Source organism: Hyperolius riggenbachi, chromosome 2 (assembly GCF_040937935.1).
Source record: "Hyperolius riggenbachi isolate aHypRig1 chromosome 2, aHypRig1.pri, whole genome shotgun sequence".
NCBI lineage: Eukaryota > Metazoa > Chordata > Amphibia > Anura > Hyperoliidae > Hyperolius > Hyperolius riggenbachi.
In genome coordinates, this window is record NC_090647.1 from 143,474,457 (window position 1) to 143,490,145 (window position 15,689).

The 15,689-nt window shown below is 43.1% G+C and overlaps 1 long non-coding RNA gene across 1 annotated transcript; it reads left to right on the forward strand.

Moving 5' to 3' along the window:
* Positions 1-1,993: 1,993 nt before the first annotated feature.
* On the forward strand, positions 1,994-12,517 carry LOC137544110 (uncharacterized). The gene is made up of 3 exons (XR_011025727.1): positions 1,994-2,066; positions 11,281-11,712; positions 12,329-12,517. It is a non-coding gene; the product is annotated as an uncharacterized lncRNA (long non-coding RNA).
* The last annotated feature ends 3,172 nt before the right edge of the window (positions 12,518-15,689 follow it).

Genomic DNA, 15,689 nt, shown 5'->3' on the forward strand with positions numbered 1-15,689 from the left:
AAGAAAGAATTTCATGACTCACATCCTGGGAAGCCTGGTGGGAAGTGTCTGGAGTCCACTCCTCAGGGGGGGGGGGGGTACTGTAATGGATTGCGGAGAAACCGCCGCACGGTCTGGTAGCAGGGCGGCTGTCTCCGCGTTCAGACCGGCGGTTTCCACACAGCAGCGTGCGTCTGGTTTGTCTGAGCCTTCTAGTGCACACAGATGGAGAGCTACGCGCACGCACGCTGGGAGGCAGGACCATTATGCCAGTAGGAGAGGGATCAGCTGATCAGGACGATCAGCTAATCCCAGCGCAGTGGGTGATTGGCTACGTGGCGCTGGGCAGCGCTGGGGAGCGCTGCACTATATATAGATCTTGCTGGTCAGTCTCAGGTTGTCTGCCGTTGCAAATACTTATGTGTGAGCACTCAGACCTCAGTCAGATCCCACAGTGTGTTAGAACCAGGAGGACCTGGGAATTCACACTTAGCCAGATTACGCTTGTGTTATACTTTAGACCAGTTCCGGGGTGTTGTGACCAAGGACCTCCCACCCAAGCTTAGGATTACTGTGTCATTGCTGTGTTATACTTTAGACCAGTTCCGGGGTGTTGTGACCAAGGACCTCACACCCAAGCTTAGGATTACTGTGTCATTGCTGTGTTATACTTTAGACTAGTTCCTGGGTGTCGAGACCACGGACCTCACACCCCAGACTAGGACTTTTCTCTATTTCTGTTATGACTATTTGCTCTGTCGACCTCTCTATTGCTTTCTGATTCGGTACCTCTGCATATCTGCCTACCTGTTGCCAGACCCTGCCTGTACCCGGTTACCGAATCAGCCTTCTGTCTCTGTACCTTATCTGCTCGTGTGTTGCCGACCTGGCCTGCCCGACCTTCCAGGCTGTCCCTCACCCCTTAAATGCTCAGTCTATCTGTACTAGCAGTGACACAATTCCAACAAGTGTCAGTTGCAACTAGGACTCCTGCTCCTCAGAGAATCCTGCCTGTCAGCAGCCAGTGGCCTCTTCCCCTGGAGTCCCCTGGCTGCAGTACAGTCTATTATCTGATCTCCAGATATCCCTGGTTGCCAGGTTCTCACTATTCCCTCTCTCAAGGAGATAGTCCCTGCACTTCCCAGGGCCACCTGCCCCTCAGGTGGTTCTTGGCCGAGCTGCCTATATCTCCCGATTCTCAGGAGATAGCCTACAGTTACACCAAACACTTACACTTTATTAGGTGTCCAGAGGTTAGCCATACTTGTATTATTGGTGATTCTGCAGATTATCCATAATCAAGTATACATCTATATTGTTGATGATTCTGCAGATCATCAATAATCAGATTCTCTCTGTGTGCTGACACCGATCTTTACATGTAGCATGTATTATTTTAAAGTTTTAATGGCCCAAAACTGAGAAATAATGAATTTTTCCCATTTTCTTCTTAATATTCCTGTTAAAATGCATTTGGAAAAAAATAATTCTTAGCAAAATGTACCACCCAAAGAAAGACTAATTGGGGGCGGAAAAAACAGGATGTAGATCAATTAATTGTGATAAGTAGTGATAAAGTTATTGGCGAATGAATGGGAGGTGAAAATTGCTTGGATGCATAAAGTGAAAAACGACTGAAGGCTGAAGTGGTTAAAAAAGGTAATAAATATGGCAGCCTCCAGATCCCACTCATTTCAGTTGTCCTTTAACATTTGCTTATTATTTGTTTTGCAAAAAAATAATAGATATTATATTGCGCTATATTTTGTATTGTTCTTTGAGAACTTTTATTTCAATAAAAACTATTCAGACAGAAAAGTACGTGGTTTAGTTGTACTGACATCTCCTAATGATTCATTTGAAATCTGAATTTTAATAAGTCTGTTTTTAAGATGTATTCACTTCCTTCTGGCAGAATTCATTTTTTTGTGTGTTACGTTTGATTGTACGCTAGCTGAACTGATTAATCATCAGTGATGCATGATCAGTCTAGGTTTCACTTTTAGTAACGCAGAAGAAATATTCAACAAAGCTTTTTGGCAAGCGAGTAGCACAGCTGACCTTCATCCGACTCTTGGCTACCCCACGTAAGTGTAGAGAAAAGGTCTCATTGATCATAGGTTACCGCTAGTATGTTATTTTTAGCAATCTAGCTATATTGTTCTTAAGACATTTCAGTTTCTGAAAACATTGTTCTCACCTGTGGGCCTTTACTGGAAAAGAAGGAGCTGGAATTGTGTCATGCAGTCATTACTACTGACTGTGAGAATTGAGAGAGTGGGAGGAACACAGAACAGCTTAGCTTTAGACAAATTTAGGAGCACATGGTGTTCTGAGAGTCGGGAGCTTTCAGACTGTGAATAAAAGCAGTATGTATTTTCATACTAACATAATTTTACCTCTGGTTCTCTCCAATTCAGCCTGTCAGCCTTGGGTTTAGCAGGGTTATATGCTGCATGCACTCGCTCTGACAAGTACACATTAATGTTTAGAACATAGCAAAAGGTACAGTGAAACCTTTAAAAACATGAATTGTAACTCAAGCATATTCTGGCACCCAATGCCTTCTGTAGCATAGAAATGGTATATAAAAACACAGCTATGGTTTCTGCGTGCAGCTTGTTTTAACCCCCCAAGATTTCCCCCAATCAGGACGGGATTTCTGGAGAGGCCACAAAGGCTCGCGTCTTGGGTGGCTTCAGCCAAAGAGGGCACCTGGATATGAATGAGGAGTATTGAGTAGCCATGTGCTTGTTGATATCTGCAATAGGTGGCAGTTGTACCCTTAAATATCAATAGCTATGTGTCCCATCCAAACAGCAATATTAGGCAGCTGTGTGTGCCCACTGCCCGCCCCCACAGTGGTATTAGGTAGCCATGTATGCCCCCAGATAGCTGTATTAGGTAATAGTGATGGTCAGTGAGATGCAAAAAAATCTGAGTTGATGCATGATTATGCAAACTGATGTATGTAAATGAAGTAGGAGAACAGAGGCGCCAGCAGAATAAAAGTGGATAAAATTTTTAAAATTTGCTAGGAGGAAGTGGTGGTCTTACCTCCATAAAGCAGACATGAAAGACTGTCTGAAAAGTAGCAATCACATTTATTATATAGTACCCCAAAAGTGCAACGCATTTCGCAGGCCGAGCCCGCTTCATCAGGCAATAAACGTGGGGACAAAACAGAATTCCAGCAATAGCAGGTGTAGCGCCTCATATGTAAATGTATGTAAATGTATGCCATTTCAAAATGGACTCAATGAATTCTACTTCTTTGGGTTTCAATTACTCCATTTTCAAGGTGCATAAATGTGTATGCAAAACTTGCAAAATCCTGTCTCAACTGGAAATCATTTGCATCTCATTGACCATTAGGTAGTATCCAATCACTGTGGGGCTTCCTTTGATTCTGCTAGGGTATACAAACTGACATTGCATGGCGGCAGGTCACTTGAATAGATGCAACAGCAGCCATGGAGATGCTGGAGCACACTGAGGAGAAAGTAGGAAGCACCGGTCCTACAACAGTGACATCACTTGCCATTGCACTGCATGCCCAGTTCACACTTATTTGACCAGCAATGTACAGGGAAATGCATAGTTTCCCTATTCATTTCAGTGAAATGGTGTGTGGCTGCAGTAGTAAATAGACACTGGACACCTACCCAAATATGCAAAACTCATACTTTTGGGTTTCCACCAACACTTGCCATGTCCTTCGGCGAACAGAGCAGCATTACGCCGAGAAACTTGAATGTGCAATCCCTCAGTATTAACCCTTTCCAATGCTATGTTGGACTAAGTCCGACATTGGCATTTTCCATTTCAGGTCCAATGTCAGGCATATTCGGTAATAGAAAAACATACATCAAAGGTCAGCACAGGTTTAGAAAGTCATTGTATGTAGGGAATGATAAATTCTTCACCACAATATTTCAAATGCTCAAAGGTAGGTATCAGCTCCCCTGATGACGCAAGACCGAGAAACCAGTCGGGAAGGTAACAAGCGGCACCATTGTCTATAGATCTACGATTGACCATTACATGCACGCTAATCTTCCGGTGTTCCCAGTTTATGGGCCCCGTATGTGAGTTATTGTTTTTATATCTACTGCCTTTTAAAGAAATTTTATCTAAATAAACAGGTTACGCTTAGATATTGCCGTTTTTGTTTTCCTATATAAATTCCTGAAACTTTACCTCCATACGGATGTCCACTGGATCTTCACGACGTCTGATTTTCCCTGGACGTTATCTGTGACCTGAGCCATTTTACAACCTTATAATGTGGGTTGTTGGGAGCTGGGAGGGAGTTGGGAGCCTTTTCTTGTTTTGATGTTTGGCGGATACCTACCTCTGAGCATTTGATGTATTGTGGTGAAGAATTTATCATTCCCTACATACAATGACTTTTTAAAACTGCGCTGACCTTTGATGTATGCCTGACTTCTGAACTTTTGGACATTGTTCTTCTCAGCGGCGGTTCCATTGTTCCTTGGCGCCGATATATTTGCTATTATATAATAGAAAAACATAGCCATCACTAGGGGAGCTGTAACCGGATTGAGTTTTTGCATGGTGTCAGTCCCTTTAAATTTGAAGTGTCCATCGTTTTTACCACAGCTAGCAATCCTGCTCTGCCGATACACCACGTAATTTAAATATTACATGGGTTCATTTGGGCTCACACTAGCGGCCTTGCTGCTGTATCTAGTCCAGCATTGTGTCAGCCTATGTGGATCAAAGTGTTGGAGAAAGTCCAACTCTTTGATCCCCTTTGGCACCACACTGCGCTATACGAAGGATTAACTGACCCCTGTGGTCTACAATGACTCACTATTAGAAGGCAGACCCAAAACAATGCATTGTAATATACTGTTTATCCTAATAAAATCAGTGGTTTTAAGAACCCTTGATGATGTCTGCGGAGGACGAAACCGATCGGGTATTGCTTCACAGCACCCGGGTCACGTACAGAACTGTGTGACGGGAGGAGATGATGCCCTATTACACTGAGCTACACAGCCTGTCTTCGTAAGCTCACAAGCTTGCTTGTATGTACCTTGATTGGACATACCATTTTAAAAATGCAATGTTTATTTTTATATGTCTTTATTGGAATAAATATTTAAATGAGGGTAACATGCTATTGAGTCCCAATACATTGCATGGTGGAGTGACAACAGAAGAGATTCCATTCACCAGCAGCCATTTGAGACCAGTAACCATGGGATAAGAACTGAGCGATTGGTTTGTTCTGTCATTATTTCTGGCATGTGGTGACTGGCAGTGTATCTTTTCTGTCATTATTTTTTTTATTATAGAAATTCTATTTTATAATATTGTGTACGTATGTGTGTGTGGTGGGTGGGTAAGGATTGGGGTAATACCAGAGGCGGAGCTGGGTTTTAAGTGCCCGAGGACAAAGACTTTTTTGTTTCCCCCTCTAGACAAAATGGGTGTCGCTACTCATCAGAATGTGGTCATGGGTGGAGACAAATGCTGTTTTCCCCAAAATATGCAAATTATATATGGAATTATAAAAAATAAGTTCATTGAATAACCTTCATAAAAAGTCCTCCCACTTTTGAAGCCTCTAATGAGTCATAATTGACGAAACCAGTAGGCTGGAGCTTGGGACGCAGTATGAGACGCCGACTCCACATGGATTTTAGTTATGCGCATGTTACAGCTACTGAGTGAGTGATATTTTTAATATATAATTTTTTAAATAAAACGGTATTACGCCAGAGGGCTCAAGTGCTGTTTGCTGGTTCCATAGAGGGTCAGCCATTATATCTGATGAGCGGCCAGAATTCTATGTGGTGGAGGAGTCAACTATCACAAGTGTCTGCATGCACATGCACTAGAGGTTGACCTGTATGCTCAACAGTATTACGCTATGTGGAGATTTCTTTCTGTCTTTATATGAGGTTTGAAGGCTGCTGATTGCCAGTGGATAAAGGGGATCAAGAGGAAACCCCCTATCAAGCGTTAAAGCTGATCTGTGATTTGGTCAGCCAAGACATCTGCTAAGTGCACCCAGTTTTATAAGGAATAATTTGATGTTGAACATATGGTTTAAAGATTCTCCTGACTTTGAATATGCATACAGACTAAGTTGCAGAAGTACATCAGTATACAGTATATGCCCATGTAAAAGTGGGAGGACTTTTTATGAAAGCTATTTAGTGAACTTATTTTTATAATTCCATTTATAGTTTGCATATTTTTTGGATGTGTACTTTGATGAGCGCAAACCAATTGAATAGAAAAGTGTTTGAAGTGTATACCCCCTAGTGGCATTGAGCACCAAAGTTGATATTTCACAGTCTTATGGGATTTAGTGTATATGTGGAGCAGTGCAATGGCCACTTAGTAATAGATTACAAATGCTGTTTAGATAGTGAGATGTGCCCCTTCACCCTTATAGATAACCATATGTGCCTCCCTTCCCCCCATTTAAATAGCCAGATATGTCCCCTCCCCCATAGATAGCCATATGTGCACCCCCTTCCCCCTGTTTAGATAGCCAGGTGTGCCCCCCTTTAGATAGCCAGATGTGCCCCCTTCACCCTTATAGATAACCATATGTGCCTCCCTTCCCCCCATTTAGATAGCCAGATGTGTCCCCTCTCCCATAGATAGCCATACGTGCACCTGTTTAGATAGCCAGATGTGCTCCCCCTTCCCCCTGTTTAAATAGCGATGTGTGGCCCCCATTTAGACAGCTAGATGTTCCCCCTGTTCCCCCTGTTTAGATAGCCAGGTGTACTGGCCTTTAGATAGCCAGATGTGCCCCACTTTTCTTGCTGCTGTTAATGCTTCTCTACTCTGCAGAGGGAGGGAGAGACGCAGGGGCATTTCAGGCAGCCAGCGAGCCACCTCTCACACACGTCGGGGTGCAGCGATTATGCTGAGCGCCCTCACAGTGCTACGCCTGGGGACATATGTCCTTCCTTGCCCCTGATAGCTACGCCTCTGGGTAATACAGGTTGCATTGCCAGGGAGAATAGGTCAGAATCGAAAAGGCCATGCTACATCACAGGATGTGCCATGCTGAGTGACTGATTATAAAGCAGTGTAATCTCTGCTCTGTCAGCAGCAAAATACATAGCACCAATGTAAACTCTGAACAATCTGTGCAGTGTATAAAGGAGCATATCTATTTCTACTTTGTAAATATGATCGTTTACATTTATGAAAAGCAAATCATTCTAATTTAAAAAAACAATCTTTCCCCAAAGTATGCCCATTTTTACTACACATCATCTCTGAACATGACCCATTATTATACATTTTATATCCATAAGAGGTGGCGTTGGCAAAACCCTTCTTAAGAGCTTTTCCTGGGAAATGAGCCGTATGGGAAAGTAAAAGGTTAATTGTAGATACAGCAGATTACGCCTATTGCTAAAGTAGCCCCAAAGGATTTTATTCAGAAAACTAAGCCTTGTTCTTGCGTCTTCTTCTACTCATTATCCCTTTTATCTTGCTGCTTTCTTTCAGCCTTCAGAAATGGAATAATCAGTGGTGAGCTAATATGAATTGTACTAGGTCACAACATAAATAAATCATTATACACAGATTTTCTGTACAAAGAAAACCTTGGATGACATTCCCTGTGTATTTCTCACAACTTTCATCAAATAAGGAACACAATATAAAAAAATCATTACTTGATCACCTATTGGCAATGACTTCACAACTTCTACTTTTGCTTCCTTCAAAGTAGACCTAAACCCAGGGCTTCCTCTCTGCTCTAAAAAGATAATCAACACCATAATAACATTTACAAAAAAACATTTCCTTGTTACAGCTTATAGAGCTCCTTCAGAGATGCTGCAGTGTAGTTACTTCCTGGTTTGCTGGGAGCACAGAAACACCTCCTGTGTTTACATATAGCCTGTCTGAACAGCATACCCCCAGCACACAGACAGAGATGACAGCTCAAATTACAGTGGCTCATTTCTTCCAGATAATGGAGAATTAGGCAGCCTCTTCTTACTGGTTGAACTCGATGGACGTATTCCTTTTTTCAACCAAAATAACTATATATTATCTCTAAATACATAAAGGTGGATTTCTCTGTGTTTTCCTTCTGTCCTGTGGAAGAGTTTAGGTCCTCTTTAAAACGTTACATGATGAGATAAACATGTACATATAGTCCCAGTACTACTTACAACTGGTTTGTGTTCCTTTTTACCCAAGGTAGAGTTAAATAAAAAAAAGACATACCTGCAGGGGCTTCCCACAATTTCCTGGCCCACACCGTTGCTGTGCGTGGAACCCAGGAACACATCGGACAAGTGCTTGACATGGCCCTGATCCTCTTGGTGCATGAGCACAGCCATACTGCACCTGCGCAAGTAAGCCTCCGTGCTCCTGCGCAGACATGGCCATAGTCACATGAGTACAGCACAGCCACACTTGTGCAAGACGAGGAGTGCAGACCCAAACTTCAAGAGGGTCCTGAGCAGTGGCGGTGGTCTGGAGGAGAACGCGGGAAGCCTCTAGAGCAGTGCTGTCCAACTGGCGGCCTGCGGATCGCATCCGGCCGGCCAGACCTCCTGCTGCGGCCCCCCTGCTGCCTGCTCCATTCAGTGATGGTGCGAGAGGACTTTTGTTTTTAAACCCCTTTCTCTCATCCTGCTGGAATGTACATAATTACTGCCCCCCCTCATTCTACCCTGGGCTGCTGCCGCCGCTAACACACCTTAGATCGGTGGCAAGCAGGAGATAGGAACCATCCAGACCGGCACATAGCAGCCACACGGTGGACTTTAAATGCTGGACATGACCGATGATGTCACTTCCTGCATTTGAATTCACCACACGGCTGCTATGCGTCGGTCTGGATGATTCCTATCGCCTGCTTGCCGCCGGTCTGAGGTGTGTTAGCAGCGGCAGCAGCCCAGGGTAGAACGAGGGGGGGCAGTAATTATGTACATTCCAGCAGGATGAGCACCAGCACAGGGGAGAACGAGGGGGGATAACAGGGGGGAGGGGGCTGATGGCTGTAAATATGTACATTTATCAATCTGATTGCATTTCGTGGGGAAATCTGCTGACAATCAAATTGCATTTTGTGGGGAAATATGCTGACAATCTGAATGCATTTTGTGTGGAAATCTGCTGACAATCTGATTGCATTTTGTGGAGAAATATGCTGCCAATCTGATTGCTTTTTGTGGGGAAATATGCTGCCAATCTGATTGCATTTTGTTGGAAATATGCTACCAATCTGATTGCATTTTGTGGGGAAATCTGCTGACAATCTGATTGCATTTTGTGGGGAAATTTGCTGACAATCTGATTGCATTTTGTGGGGAAATCTGCTGACAATCAGATTGCATTTTGTGGGAAAATCTGCTGACAATCTGATTGCATTTTGTGGGGAAATCTGCTGACAATCTGATTGCATGTTGTGGGGAAATCTGCTGACAATCTGTTTGCATTTTGTGGGTGAATCTGCTATCACTCTAACTGCATTTTGTGGGGAAACTGCTCCTAGATTTCTTTTTAAAAAAATTTTTTATATGGGGGGGGGGGGATGTGGTCTGGTAAAAAAAACAGCCCTCCATGCCCGCGAAGTTGGACAGCACTGCTCTAGAGGATCCAGAGGAAAGTAAGTATTCTTACTTCTTACTAAGAAAATTCTTAGTAAGTATTAAAGTTTGCTTTAAGGAGGGTTTGGGTAAAATAAATATAAGTTGGCTAAAGGAATTCATTAGTTAAATATGACAACTTCACTACAAAAAACTTTTAAAGATAGCAGAGATTGTCATAAGCATATTGGTTATAGTTATTTGCTTGATTTCTCTATTTCCTCTTTCTCTGCTCATATTAATATTCCTTTGTTACCACAGTGTGATGTCATAACAGTCACATGACCACACCACTGTGCCAGTGGTGAACACAGAGCAACCAAGAAGGTAGTTTTGAATATTAATGACAGTGGCCTACTGTGGTTAGCATTCAAAAACACTTAAACGAAATATGTGTAAACACGGGAAAGAAATGATTTTCACCCACAAGTCCTGAAAGACCCTAACATTGTCATTTCTAAGTTATTATGTATACCGTAATTTGTTAGAATTCTTTAAAGACTGGAATGGTGCTACTGACTGGTTTAAAGCAAATGCAGTGTCATTATATAAAAGGAGATTAAAATCTTGAGCTGGTGATTGCAGACCTGTAAGTTTAAAATCTTGTGTAGGAAAGAGGGTTATTAAGGGGCCACAATGCTTTACGAAATACAGCTGTTGTCAAACAAATCTACTTGTTTTCCTATGAAGTTATTAGTCGAGAGTTATGCTGGGAATACATGGTTGGTTTCTACCGGCAGATAGATGGTTCGATAGATCATTTCCCACATGTCTGATCTCCCGTTTTATTGTTTTGCCACCCAATTTTTCATAGAAGTGAATGGAAAAAGATCAGAAAACGCGCTGGAGATAAGAGAATCGAGTGGAGAATCGAGTGGAGAATCGATCGAGTGGAAAAAACGCATCATGTATTCCCAGCTTAAAACATGAGGAGGCTGTAGATAGATTTTGGACTGTGTAAAAGCAGTTGATATGCAGCCTTTATAAAAGAGTGTGATGTGAGTACTGTATGTGTGCTTTTTATTTGCACTATCAGTCATTTCTTGAAGGATTGGCTTGTGTGATTAAATCCTTATGCCCAATCCTAAACATAAAGAATCAAATTCCAGAGTTTTTCCATAATGTAAGAAAGCATTCTGAGTGCAAGGAAAGGATGTAATCAGGGGGGAGGGGCACAAATACTCATGGATAAGAGCTTCTAATGGGACAGAATGAGTGATGAGGAACAGTAATGGTTTAGAAAGCTAAGGTCACTATTAATGTCTGTTTGCCTTGTATTGAGTAATATTATTATTATTATCAGGGCCAACGCTACAAGTAACACAAAGGGGGCAATTGGCCCGAGGCCCCAGAATCCCTGGGGGCCCCCCTTTAGCCAGCCAAAGAAAATGTCTGCCTGTGTGAATCAGTGACGGCAGCCGCCGAATGCTTTGGAAGCTGCCGCCTGCTCGATGTGTGTAGTCTCACTGTGTGCCGTGGCACTACTTACCCCTTTTAAATGTTTTTTACACGTTTTACTCTACACTGGCCCCTGTATTGTAAAAAATCCAGACAGCAGTTATTATTAATATTTTGTATTTCTACAATGCTGACATCTTCCGCAGCACTGTACATAGTATATAGTCTTGTTACTTAACTGTGCCTCAGGGGGGCTCATATTCTAATCTCTACCCTAGCCATATGTCCATTTTAGTCTATTTTAGGGGGAAGCCAATTGACTTATCTCTATGTTTTTGGGATGTGGGAGAAAACCCGAGTGCCAGAGGAAGTCCACGCAAACATGGAGTGAACATACAAACTCAGCGCACATAGTGGCCTGGCTTGGCTTCGAACCAGAGACCCAGCATTACAAGGCAAGAGTGCTAACCACTACAACACCATGCTGCCCGGTTGTCAAAGTTTTTCTTATTCCAAAAACAAAAAGAGTCAAACTGCTAAAATGTTTGCCAGATCACAAGCAGAAGTAATCAACCAATTTCAACCTGAATGTACCAACATTTCTGACCGGATAATTTTTAGTGTTGGTGTTGAATTTGGGACATTGAATTTGGAAACCATAATTCTTCACGGCTGCACGGAGTGCTCCAAGCGACTCCACCGCTTCCTCCTTCCAAGCTGTGGACAAGTAAGTGGACTCCCTGTGGCTCTGTCCACTTGCTGGGGTGCTGAAGTGTGGGATTGGGGAACATTTGGGTTTCTGAATCATTTCCAGTGACAGATCTTCGCTCAGATGTTTTTATTTTAGTGGATAACATGGAAAATCCATTGATCAGGAGTGAATATTGGATGGTGCATGCAGATCAATAGACGTGATTTATTTGTGTGGAACAGTATAAAATGGCATAACTGAGAAAGAAATGTTTAAAGCACACCTGAAGTGAGAGGGATATGGAAGCTGACATCTATATTTCATTTTAAACAATGCAAATTGCCAGGCTGTCCTGCTGATCCTCTGCCTGTAATACTTTCATGCAGATCAGATGTTTCCGACTGAAGGCTGACTAGATTAGCTGCATGCTTTTTTCAGGAGTGCAATTCAGACATTACTGAAGCCTGCAAGATCAGTAGCATTGCCAGGCAACAGGTACTGGTTACCTAAATACGTCAGCCTCCATATCCCTCCCACTCCTGGTGTGCTTTAAGAAAGAAATAGTCTTTTGGATTTGTCAACCCCCCCCCCCTCGTGACTCTCTCTTATATTCATCTTTTGTTGTGCTTGCCATTGTTACATATTTATCTAGGTTGAAAAGAGACATGTGCCAGTCAAGTTCAACATCACTCCACCTCAATCCAGAGGAATGAAAAGCCATCTCCTTGGATCAAGGTATCATCATGTTCCCACTTCCCACACCTAACAATCATAGTTGTGGACTCTGCTCAAAGTAAAGCACCCAAAACCTTTATAAATGCAAGTATAGAATCTGCTCTTACTGTGAAGAATCATTTCCTATACAGGTGGTAGTATCTCCTCTCCCACATGCATAGATCTTATTCTGAATAAGATCTCTGCATGTGGGAAAGGAAATACTACCACCTGTATATTCTTGTATCCTATATACAGACCTAGGGATGAAAAACGCATTTGCAAAGCTTTAATATTGATCTGGGGGTGACCTCTCAGTCTCGTCTCTTTTTCAAGCTAAATAAATCTAGTTTGTCTAACCTTTGTTGGTATTCAGCTCCTTTGATTAATTTAGTTGTTCATCTTTATCTTTACACCGATTCAGGCCAAAGCGGTTTTCCATACTCCAGATAAAACTTCACTCGTGATTTATACATACAGAGTAATATACTAATGTATCGTGATTTTAATTCTCATTTTGTGCATCAGAGGATTTTATTTGATTTAGCTTCTGCTGTTTGGTCATGAATATGGTTGCTTACCTTATTAATCAATATTGCCCACGCCTGATTTTCCAAACTGTATGCAATTTAGTTTATATGAAATTATGCCATTGCCACTCCCAAGATGTATGACCTTCCATTTATCAACTTAACCTCCTTGGCGGTATGGACGAGCTCAGCTCGTCCATAACCGCCGGAGGGTGCAGCTCGGGCCGATTTTAATAATTATTTTTAAAAAACACGCAGCTAGCACTTTGCCAGCTGCGTATTACTTACCAGGGCAGGTTCTGGAAACAGTGGGGCCCCAGGGCAAAATTAACCAGGGGGCCCCCAGTAGACACCCACCAACCAAAAATCGGCAGTAGGGACCCTTTGTTGCAGTCAAATTTCCCCCAGGACTCCTGAACCATGGGCTGACACTCCGTGGTTCTGCTGAAGAGAAGATTTGGCAGGGTCCCTGGGGAGCAACAGTTAAGTTGGGGGGAGACACCTTGGGGGCCCTACAGGCTCTGGGGCCTGGGGCAATTGCCCCCTTTGCCTCTATGGTAGCGCCGGCCCTATTACTTACAATCGTCGCCGCTGATCCGCCGCTACCCGACGCGTAACACGCCGCCCCCCGGACCCCTGCGCAGCCTGGCCAATCAGTGCCAGGCAGCGCTGCGGGGTGGATCGGGAGTCCCAGTGACATCACGACGTCGACAACGTCAATGACGTCACTCCGTTCGTCGCCATGGCGACAGGGGAAGCCCTGAAGGAAATCCCGTTCAGAACGGGATTTCCGGATGGGTCTTTGCGCCGGCGGCGATCGGAGGGGTGGGAGGGAATCTGCAGGGAGGGGGGAATCATGTAGCTAGAGCTAGGCTAGCTACATGATTTAAAAAAAAAAAAATTCAAAACAGTATTAGCCCTCTATTGGTCCTGTGCTGGTAATAATCAATTCTATAGGTGCTTTTATTAGTAGTAATCATTAACTGTTCCCCATTCCCTCCTTGCACCTCTGACACTGTGGTTGTCCTTGGCAGGTTTCGGTGTGCCGTATCAATTGCTATGTGTACAGTGCTTGGGGGGCCCAATGTAAACCTTGCACCGGGGCCCATAGCTCCTTAACTGCCGAGCATAAATACATAATAATTCAATCCTAATAGCACCATATACATTTCATTTTTTATAATATACATTGTATTACTATATCACATTTTAATCATATCAGCACATCTTATACCCCTTACTATCCAATTAACATTTAATGTCTACCCCAAGGAAGTCAAACCTTAAATTAAATTGTATTAACGTGTCCCATTTTGTCAGGGTTCCTGGAAATCACACCATCTATCTAATGTTATAATAAAAACTGTTAAGGGTGCGTAACTAAAAAGCAGAGGGATCAGACTGAAATGATCTTACCAGAAAAGTAGCCTGGCTACTTATCACCAGAATTCTTCTATCAGTGCACAATCACGGGTGCACATTGCAGGCGAGGGCCCCCAGCTCTGCCACCACCCGATACCCCTAAATCCCCATGCAACACCAAGAGGGGGAGAACCCCACACTGCCTCTATATAATGCTGAATGTAAAACACGCAAGAAGCAAATGCTCACTCCCAGCCTGCAATCTGCCATCTTATATGGTCCATATAACCCGTCAGCCAATCAAGTGCACTGGTATACAACCGTGTCCGCAGTACTAAATCTAGCAGGAATTTCATAAGTTCAGCAAAATTAAGGTGAGAGGCTTCGGTCGGAAATAATCGTAGACTACGTCACCGGCAGGGGGCACCGCATGCAGATATACCAAATCATGCCCTGGGGGCATGATGAAGCTTCAGTACAGGGTCAATAGGAGCAGATTTTACATGCGCCATAATAATTAGACAAGACAAATAACATTTATATTGTGCTTTTCTCCTGGCGGACTCATAGCGCCAGAGCTGCAGCCACTAGGACAAGCTCTATAGGCAGTAGCAGTATTAGGGAGACTTGCCTAAGGTCTCCTACTGAATAGGTGCTGGCTTACTGAACAGGCAAGGCCAAGATTCAAACCATTCTTTCCTGTGTCAGAGGCAGAGCCCTTAATCATTACACTATCCAGCCAAATCTGATTACCAGTTTATGCTACACTCCCATTATGCTGAAAGCTATTTTACTAGCTATTAAATGATATTGCTTATTTGCAATCTGATGTGAGTTTGGTAACTTTGAGTATGGAATTACATTGAATTCCTTGAATACAGTTGAGCCCAGTAACTTGGGCAATATTGAACTTTATTTCGGAGCTATGTACATTCTATATGATAGAATCAAATGAAATATGCCATATTTATTTTCTTTTAAACAAAACCAGTTGCCTGGCAGTCCTGCTGATCTCTTGGGCTGCAGAAGTGTCTGAATCACACACCTGAAACAAGCATGCTACTAATCCAGTCAGACTTCAGTCAGAGCACCAGATCAGAGTAGGCCCCAAGAAGCTGCTTAGGTTGTCTAGTGGATGATACTCCTCTGCACCAGATGTGCAGGCTTGTTCAGGGTCTATGGCTAAAAGTATAGATGATCAGCAGGATAGCCAGGCAATGTGCAAGGGCCCTTATACACTTAGCATGCTGCATCACATCGCATTACCCTTTCCTACATCACAGTGACCATGAATGTCAATGGTAAAGTGAACATGCAGATTTTCAGAAGACATACTTCCTGTCCAGCAGTATAGGCTATGTATGGAAGGGTGCGAGTTTTTGAAGTCAGGTTGTCTTTCCCTGTCAA